Raw genomic sequence first — 10,359 nt, forward strand, 5'->3', positions numbered from 1 at the left:
TATGATAATATGCTTAAAGGAGACGGACGTTGGAGAAGGAGAGAGATTGAGACTGTCCAGACAGACTGCCCTGTTGTTTTTATTCTTCTTCGTGACTCTGCTGCTGAGCGCCATTGCCCGTGTGTGTGCTGGAACTGTGACTGCCATTGCCCTTATGAGACTGCCATCGTTTCCCCTTTCTATCCCTACTAACAAACCATTGGATTCGTGAGTACTAACTGAAAACAGTTTGAAAGTGCACGTGCTTTTATTTTTGCTCAGTTGAGTGAAGCGGCCATTACAGTTTTTAGGCCCCACCGCACACAAGCTTCATCCATCAGGCCTGCAACGGGTTTGGGTTTATTTTCTGGTGTGTTGTGTGTGAATGTGTGTGGGCCCACCGGTACAACAAAAGGTATTTTTGAAAAGTGAAAGAAGTGTTTTATTTTCTTATTTGAGGTATTCAATTTTATTATACAAAGGTACAAAGTGAAAGGCTTTTATTTTGAAACTAAAAGGGAAGTAACCTGTGAAAGAGCTGTGAACTTTGTCTATAACTTGTCTCTTTATTCCCTAATAACACATTTTTCTATTTTACTTTTTTTTGTTGTCAATTGTGTAAATAAATACCGTGAGAGTTTTATATTTAAAGTACAATTGTGGGGGTCATTATTAAAATAGCCTTATTAAAATAGTATTCATTATTAAACTAAGATTCATTATTAAAGTAAAATTTAGTTGTATTTTCCTACAACGAGCCCAAGCCCAGTCTCATTGTATTAACCATTCTAGCTTTTCTTTTAACTACATGGGACCTGGGTTACATATATATAACGTAACATAACGTAATGTAACGCTAAGGTGCATGTAGGTGCCAGCTAGTTTTGTTTGTAGTGTTGTAGCGTTGCTGCTATGGTAACATACGGGAATGTGAGTCACATGGTGGTACCTCAGCAGGTAGTAAAATCAGCTGTTCTTCACCTGATGACCCGATGTGTGAAAGCAGACAGTGAAAACAATATAGTATAGCTTATCGTAGATGTAGGTCAATTTGGAGACGCAGCAGGAGCACTGCTGCAGGAAGCTAAGTTATAAATGTAACATCAGCTGGGTAAGAGGGCAGCTGCAGCTAAATGTTTTATCCACTGAAATGTAACTAAAGCTCACCTAAAACAATATCAATTCACATGTCTACTGTACTGTATATCTCTCTCCAAAGCCTAACTTCCATTTACTAAATGTTTATTCATCGCTTCCTTTATGTTATAAGTCATTTCTGCACTGCTGTTGCACCAAGCATAATCTAATGTTGCTATCTGGCCATATTGGTTGTTTACTTGAACAGTGCCATGTCTTAAACTAATGTTACTGACTGTTGTTACCATTGTCTCTTTTTACAGACTGTTACAGTCTGTAAATCCTGTTATTTTCTGCCCCACACTGAAGCAATAATACATTTACCAATGACCTTCACTGCATATTACTGCTGTGATTAAAAAAAAAACCTTCATCAGCATTTGAACTTTTAAGTCAAGTACTTTAGCAAAAAATACTGATCATACATAAAAATACTTTGTATGTATGCCGCCATTTTTGTTTTTGCTTATTTCTTATGTATTTCTCAGCATAAAGGGATGATGGTTTGTTATATATTCCCTTTTTACATTAAATTTGTATCACTCATAAACACCAGTCCTATTTCAAGGTGGCTGCTGAACTCTGACCTTTCGACTGACACTTCAGTTGACAAATTATGACCTTCCATGCCCTGTCCACAGCCTACAATAGCTAATGAGTCTGTTTTAAAGGGAAGGGCAGAATATGGTTTTTCATGGTAGATTCATGGCTCAGAGAGAAATCACGTAAATAAGAGGGTTCAAGGCTTGAAGTGATAAAATGGGTTAAAATGAATATATCTGACCTAAAAATTAACGGGTTAAATATAACTGATATTGATAACCACTACTTATTACTTAGAAAATGTTGATGGGGTTGGTGGTTGGTATTTTGTATTGTATTTCCCATAGCAGTATGACTTATATTGTACTGGCTGTTTTCATGTGGTCTGATTGTTGTATTCTTATTTCAGAGTCAGGACACAGCAGCATGACCATTTCAACAAGGATGTAATACTACTCCCTAATCAATCATGGGGAGTAGTGTGCAAACAAGGTCCAAAATCATTGTTACACAAACAAGGACACATCCTCAGAGCCTTTGAATTCCAGAAGGACTGGGACCACCGGACTGTTTTAGAGCACATCAGGGATGGCTTTGGTGAGCACATTCCAGACAATGTCAGGTAAATGCCTCTTTTTTCCTCTTACTTCATAACATATATTAATAATGTATTTTTCTTTTTATTATAGAATACTTAAAACACTTTTTAAAAATGGTGAACACGGGTTTACAACGTGCAATCATGATTATTACAAACATTTGCTCAGCATTTGTTTTAAAATCTATTTGATTCAGTCACACAGTTAATTGGAGCAAGAAGCCAATGCGGTGCCCCTACACACACACAGTAACAACGACAATGACTAACAACGAATGTACAACACACTGCTGTGCTACATAGCCTAAAGCTTTTGTTGTTGTTGTAATATCCCCATCTTCTTTCTAGCCTCCAGTTTTCATGGCCTGTGGCAACAAGCTGGTGTCCCCTAAGCTCCAGGGTCGTCAGGAGCTGCATGGGATGCTAATTTACAAGGTCTTTAAAACCAAAGCCTTGTATGTGAGACCATCAAGGACCCTTTTAGTATGTTTGAGATTGTTTGTTTGTTTTTTACCACTTCAAAAAATTGTGCTAAATATAATAATTTAAAGAAATATATATATTTTTCTTTCTCTGTTTAAGATTGACTCCGAAGAAGAAAATGACTGTTCACCCATTACTACCAGATCAACATTACGCATGCGTGCAACTAAGAGCGGCGATGATGATTGTTTTGAAGTTGATGGTCCTCAGATTTGCACAGACATGAGCAGTATTTGCACCACCAGGGCTGCTACCAAGTTTAGAGTAATGAGGAGTAATGAGTATCCCCGTACTAGCAGTCATGATGGAGATGGCAAACCTGGCACTAGTACTGGCCATGAAGACAGCTATGGCTCCAATCACACCGTCAGCAGTAGTGGTCATAATGGAGGCTGCTTTGCAAAAGGTGATGGGAACCCTGGCACCAGCGGTGATGATGGAGGCTGCTTGCAAAAGGTGATGGGAACCCAGGCACCAGCGGTGATGGTGGAGGCTGCCTCACAAACGGTGATGGGAACCCTGGTACAACTGATCATGATGGTGACTACGCTTCATATTTGACATTTGTAGCTACTCTTCCGCCTGACTCTTCAGATGATGAGGAATTAAACCAAGCCATAATTGCCAGTATGGATAGTCAAATGTGAGTAGCACACACGTAGTATGTGAGCTTGAGAGATCAGGAACTCTTGAGAATGATCTCATAATTGATATGAATCCTTTATCCCTTACATTATCACATCCACGTTTTGTATTAGATGGTAAATATTGCTTAAAACCACCAAGTTCACAAAATACAAGTTGTCTGATCATTCATTTTTGATTTTGTGTTTATAGTGCAGAAAAGGTCCTGGTCCAAGAGATACTGGTGGAACTGTCAAGCAAAATTAGCACAAAACGGCAGTGCAAATTTAATAGAAATCGCTCTGCTGTCTGGGAGGGAGCCATGCGTGGCTTCCAAAGGGTATCCTACGACCCCAACTTGATGATCTGTGCAAAATTCTCTGACATGAGGAGAAATGAAGAAGGAGTTGATTTAGGAGGACCAAGAAGGGAATTCTTAAGGTTGCTGATGGAGACTATTGCCAGGTCACCCATGTTTGAGGGAAAAGAAAACAGCAAGAACTTGGCACTTGACAGTACTGGTAATGCCTGGCTTTAATTGATAGTGATTTTGATATGCAACTTGTAGCTTTTGAACTGATTTACAGTTTATTTAATATTATACTGGAAATCCCATGGTTTCATGTAGTAGTGCGTCTTAATGTATTTCTCAAATAGTGACTGGGGCATTTGCTTACCTCAACTGCAGAGGGTATCAGGCTTTTATAAAGTGGGCTTGTTTTAGATGCAGGGCTTGAAGCATAATTGGTCATATTTTAGTATGAAGTGTTAATTTTCCCCTGTTTGCCCTTGTTACAATTACTGCATCATGTGGTAAATTCAAACTCAGCACTGTTTTTATCTGTTTTCAATTAAACCCCCTCTACAGTTTCATCAGATTGAAACACTTTCTTTTAATCTTTTATTGTAAAACATTTGCAGGAATGTATTGTGGCAAACTTTGACTTTCAACATACCCATATGGCCCTTGAAATTTGGTTACTGTTATCTTGTGGCACATGTATTGTACTATACAGTCCAGTTTCGCTAAGAAATGCATCCACAGTGACTGAATTTTGATAGTCACACTGAAAAGGAAAAGTCAGTATTTTTCACACTGAACCTAGCAAACTTATATTGCTGAATTTATTAGTTATTTTATTATAGTTATTCAAAATGTACATCATCCTTGTATATTATATGGCAGCTCCCTTTTCTACTCGTGTTTTAGACCTAGCTTTTATTGGTTTGTGTCAACTTTGGTGGTATTTATCAATATTAAATTTCTTTTTATGCCATTGTTTTGCAGCTCTAAGGGAGGACTGGTACTACATTGCTGGCAAAGCTATTGCAGTGAGCTTGGTGCATGGCGGTCCACCACCAAACTTCCTCGCGCCAACAATATTTTGTCTTCTGGTCAATGGTTCAGCAAATCCAAAACTAGAAGACATAGCTGACACAGAACTCTTGGAAAAAGTCAAAAAGGTCAGTTGATAGCTTTTAAATGATATACTTCATTAGAATTAGTTTTCATTTAAAATAATAAAGTTGTTTTCCATTTTGAAAAAGAGTATCAGTCCAATTTTTCCATATGTTGTAATTTGAATGCCACCACTATTCAATGGATGACAGCAAAACATATTTTCCTTGTTATGTATCACATTGTAGCAATGTGTGGGGAGAAAAACCTACATTGCCATGAACTGTTAGGGGATCTCTAGGCATTCTGTAGTAAGTAGACCACTGGTGTCTGGGTTCTTAATAATAAGTTAAAAGACTAATAAGAATCTTCCATAACAAGCCATCTTGCTGCATCTTGTGATACTAGGTATCTGACAGTACAACCCTTGAGGACCTTGAGAAGTCAAAGGCACCTATGCTTGACTACTTGGCCAATGCAGGATGTCTGAGGCCTATGCAGTCGATAAGAGACAGGGATCTTCTGGTACAAGACATTGTCATGTTTCAGGTCATCCACAGGTTCATTTCAGTGTATACAGTCAGATTAATCTCAAAAGGAGTAATGATTTAAATCATTGATCAACAAGGTCTAAGACTAGCTTCTCAATATCTGTTGTGTTTGTATAAAACCACTGGACAATTTGACAGTGTCTAAATCCTTTGGTTGTGGACTGATACAACTGTAATAACACTGTTCAGTCCTCTTCTTTCCAACATGAAACAGGCAACATTTGTTTTCCATATCATGATCACATCTGACCCTTAAGGGCAAGCCAAAGTTCTGCACTCCTCCTAGAAATAATAAGACGGTTGAGGCTTTGTTGTTGGACAAGCACCGTAAGTACAGTTGTGTTCAAAATAATAGCAGTGTTGTTAAAAATGTGGGTAAAGCTCAAAATCCTTCAAATATTTTTATTTCCATTCACTGGGAACACTGCACATTATATTTTACATGAAAGCATCAAGAAAAAAGTAGCAATATTTGAATTAATTTACAGAAAATGAAGAAAAAGTGGTTGTTGGCTGTTCAAAAAAATAGCAGTGTCTGAATTTTTCACAGCAAACTCATGTTTACTCAATGAACTGAAACAACATTAAGATTTAGCATTCCTGTGATTAACAAAACTAATATTTAGTTGCATAACCACCGTTTTTGAGAACTGCTTTGCATCTGTGTTGCATGGAGTCAACCAACTTCTGACACCTGGAAACAGGTATTCCATCCCAGGATGATTTGACAACCTTCCACAATTCCTCTGCATTTCTTGGTTTTGCCTCAGAAACAGCATTTTTGATGTCACACCACAAGTTCTCTATTGGATTAAGGTCTGGGGATTGGGCTGGCCACTCCATAACCTTGATTTTGTTGGTCTGGAACCAAGATGCTGCTCGCTTACTGGTGTGTTTGGGGTCATTGTCTTGTTGAAACACCCATTTCAAGGGCATTTCCTCTTCAGCGTAAGGCAGCATGACCTCTTCAAGTATTTTGATGTAAGCAAATTGATCCATGATCCCTGGTATGCGATAAATAGGCCCGACACCACGGTAAGAGAAACAGCCCCATGTCATGATGCTTGCACCACCGTGCTTCACGGTCTTCAGAGTGTACTGAGGCTTTAATTCAGTGTTTGGGGGTCTTCTCACAAACTGTCTGCGGCCCTTGGACCCAAAAAGAACAATCTTGCTTTCATCAGTCCACAAAATGTTTCTCCATTTCTCTTTAGGCCAGTCGATATGGTCTTTGGCAAAGTGTATCCTCTTCATCACATGTCTTTTTTTTAACAATGGGACTTTGCGGGGGCTTCTTGCTGATAGATTAGCCTCACACAGACGTCTTCTAATCGTCACAGTACTCACAGGTAACCTCAGTTCATCTCTGATCTCCCTGGAGCTGATCATTGGCCAAGTCTTTGCCATTCTGGCTATTGTTCGGTCCATTCAAATAGTCGTCTTCCTCTTTCTTCCACGACTCTCTGGTTTGGCTTTCCATTTCAATGCATTGCAGATCATTTTAGCTGAGCAGCCCATAATTTTTTGCACTTCTTTGTATGTTTTCCCATCTTGGATCAACGTTTTAATTAAAGTACGCTGTTCTTCTGAACAGTGTCTGGCACGACCCATCTTTCTCAGGTTCTCAGAGAAAATTGCATGTAAAACATGTGCTGGCTTCGTCTTTAAATAGGGGACATCTGAATGACACCTTTTTCTTCACATAACGACTGATCACAGTGATTGAGCTCCACACTGCTATTTTTTTGAACACACCCCTTTCACTTAATTATTCGACAACACAGACTCAGGAGCATTCATATCATGAATGTTGGGTCTGTTGGGTTTCTCTGACTCTACTACACCGACTGGTAAATTATTTGCGATGTAATATTAAGATTTCTACCAAAAACACTGATTAATCTGGTTAGTCATGTTGGACTGCTATTATTTTGAACACAACTGTATATAATAGTCCGGCTGAAGCCATCCACAAAGCCATGGAAGACCATCTGCCACCCGACCAGCTTGTGGTTGTCGTCAAAATGCCTGTTGGGAGGATATATATACAGATAGATAGATAGATAGAGATCTATCTATCTATCTATCTATCTATCTATGTGTGTGTGTATATACACTATATTACCAAAAGTATTCGCTCACCCATTCAAATGATCAGAATCAGGTGTTCTAATCACTTGGCCTGGCCCCAGGTGTATAAATTCAAGCACTCAGGCATGCAGACTGTGAAACAAGACATTTGTGAAAGAATGGGCCGCTCTCAGGAGCTCAGTGAATTCCAGCGTGGAACTGTCATAGGATGCCACTTGTGCAACAAATCCAGTCGTGAAATTTCCTCGCTCCTAAATATTCCACAGTCAACTGTCAGCTCTATTATAACAAAATGGAAGCGTTTGGGAACAACAGCAACTCAGCCACGAAGTGGTAGGCCACGTAAAGTGACGGAGAGGGGTCAGCGGATGCTGAAGCGCATAGTGCAAAGAGGTCGCCGACTTTCTGCACAGTCAATTGCTAGAGAGCTACAAACTTCATGTGACCTTCAGATTAGCCCAAGTACAGTACGCAGAGAGCTTCATGGAATGGGTTTCCATGGCCGAGCAGCTGCAGCCAAGCCACACATCACCAAGTGCAATGCAAGGCGTCGGATGCAATGGTGTAAAGCACGCCGTCACTGGCCTCTAGAGCAGTGGAGACGCGTTCTCTGGAGTGATGAATCACGCTTTTCCATCTGGCAATCTGATGGACGAGTCTGGGTTTGGAGGTTGCCAGGAGAACGGTACATTTCAGATTGCATTGTGCCAACTGTGAAATTTGGTGGAGGAGGAATTATGGTATGGGGTTGTTTTTCAGGAGCTGGGCTTGGCCCCTTAGTTCCAGTGAAAGGAACATTGAATGCTTCAGGATACCAAAACATTTTGGACAATTCCATGCTCCCAACCTTGTGGGAACAGTTTGGAGCGGGCCCCTTCCTCTTCCAACATGACTGTGCACCAGTGCACAAAGCAAGGTCCATAAAGACGTGGATGACAGAGTCTGGTGTGGATGAACTTGACTGGCCTGCACAGAGTCCTGACCTGAACCCGATAGAACACCTTTGGGATGAATTAGAGCGGAGACTGAGAGCCAGGCCTTCTCGACCAACATCAGTGTGTGACCTCACCAATGCGCTTTTGGAAGAATGGTCAAAAATTCCTATAAACACTCTCCTCAACCTTGTGGACAGTCTTCCCAGAAGAGTTGAAGCTGTAATAGCTGCAAAAGGTGGACCGACATCATATTGAATTCTATGAGTTAGGAATGGGATGGCACTTCAGTTCATAGAATGAGTAAAGGCAGGTGAGCGAATACTTTTGGTAATATAGTGTATATGTGTGTGTGTATATATATGTGTGTTTATATATATATATATATATATATATATATTTTATTTATATATATATATATATATATATATATATATATATATATATATATATATATATATATATATTTTATTTATATATGTGTATATATATTTTATTTATATATGTGTATATGTATGTATGTATATATGTGTATATGTATGTATGTATATATGTATGTGTATATATATGTATATATGTATATATATATGTATATATGTATATATACACTATATTACCAAAAGTATTCGCTCACCTGCCTTTACTCATTCTATGAACTGAAGTGCCATCCCATTCCTAACTCATAGAATTCAATATGATGTCGGTCCACCTTTTGCAGCTATTACAGCTTCAACTCTTCTGGGAAGACTGTCCACAAGGTTGAGGAGAGTGTTTATAGGAATTTTTGACCATTCTTCCAAAAGCGCATTGGTGAGGTCACACACTGATGTTGGTCGAGAAGGCCTGGCTCTCAGTCTCCGCTCTAATTCATCCCAAAGGTGTTCTATCGGGTTCAGGTCAGGACTCTGTGCAGGCCAGTCAAGTTCATCCACACCAGACTCTGTCATCCACGTCTTTATGGACCTTGCTTTGTGCACTGGTGCACAGTCATGTTGGAAGAGGAAGGGGCCCGCTCCAAACTGTTCCCACAAGGTTGGGAGCATGGAATTGTCCAAAATGTTTTGGTATCCTGAAGCATTCAATGTTCCTTTCACTGGAACTAAGGGGCCAAGCCCAGCTCCTGAAAAACAACCCCATACCATAATTCCTCCTCCACCAAATTTCACAGTTGGCACAATGCAATCTGAAATGTACCGTTCTCCTGGCAACCTCCAAACCCAGACTCGTCCATCAGATTGCCAGATGGAAAAGCGTGATTCATCACTCCAGAGAACGCGTCTCCACTGCTCTAGAGGCCAGTGACGGCGTGCTTTACACCATTGCATCCGACGCCTTGCATTGCACTTGGTGATGTGTGGCTTGGCTGCAGCTGCTCGGCCATGGAAACCCATTCCATGAAGCTCTCTGCGTACTGTACTTGGGCTAATCTGAAGGTCACATGAAGTTTGTAGCTCTCTAGCAATTGACTGTGCAGAAAGTCGGCGACCTCTTTGCACTATGCGCTTCAGCATCCGCTGACCCCTCTCCGTCACTTTACGTGGCCTACCACTTCGTGGCTGAGTTGCTGTTGTTCCCAAACGCTTCCATTTTGTTATAATAGAGCTGACAGTTGACTGTGGAATATTTAGGAGCAAGGAAATTTCACGACTGGATTTGTTGCACAAGTGGCATCCTATGACAGTTCCACGCTGGAATTCACTGAGCTCCTGAGAGCGGCACATTCTTTCACAAATGTCTTGTTTCACAGTCTGCATGCCTGAGTGCTTGAATTTATACACCTGGGGCCAGGCCAAGTGATTAGAACACCTGATTCTGATCACTTGAATGGGTGAGCGAATACTTTTGGTAATATAGTGTATATATACATACATATATATACATATATATATATATACATACATACATATATACATACATACATACATACATACATACATACATACATATATACATATATACATACATATATACATATATACATACATATATATATACATACATATATATACATATATACATACA

The 10,359-nt window shown here is 39.8% G+C and overlaps 1 pseudogene; it reads left to right on the top strand.

Annotated features, from left to right (window-relative positions):
* The window catches only part of LOC119020714, a 5,803-nt pseudogene extending 357 nt beyond the window's left edge, over window positions 1–5,446 (top strand).
* The last annotated feature ends 4,913 nt before the right edge of the window (window positions 5,447–10,359 follow it).

Source organism: Acanthopagrus latus, chromosome 6, assembly GCF_904848185.1.
Source record: "Acanthopagrus latus isolate v.2019 chromosome 6, fAcaLat1.1, whole genome shotgun sequence".
Classification (NCBI taxonomy): domain Eukaryota; kingdom Metazoa; phylum Chordata; class Actinopteri; order Spariformes; family Sparidae; genus Acanthopagrus; species Acanthopagrus latus.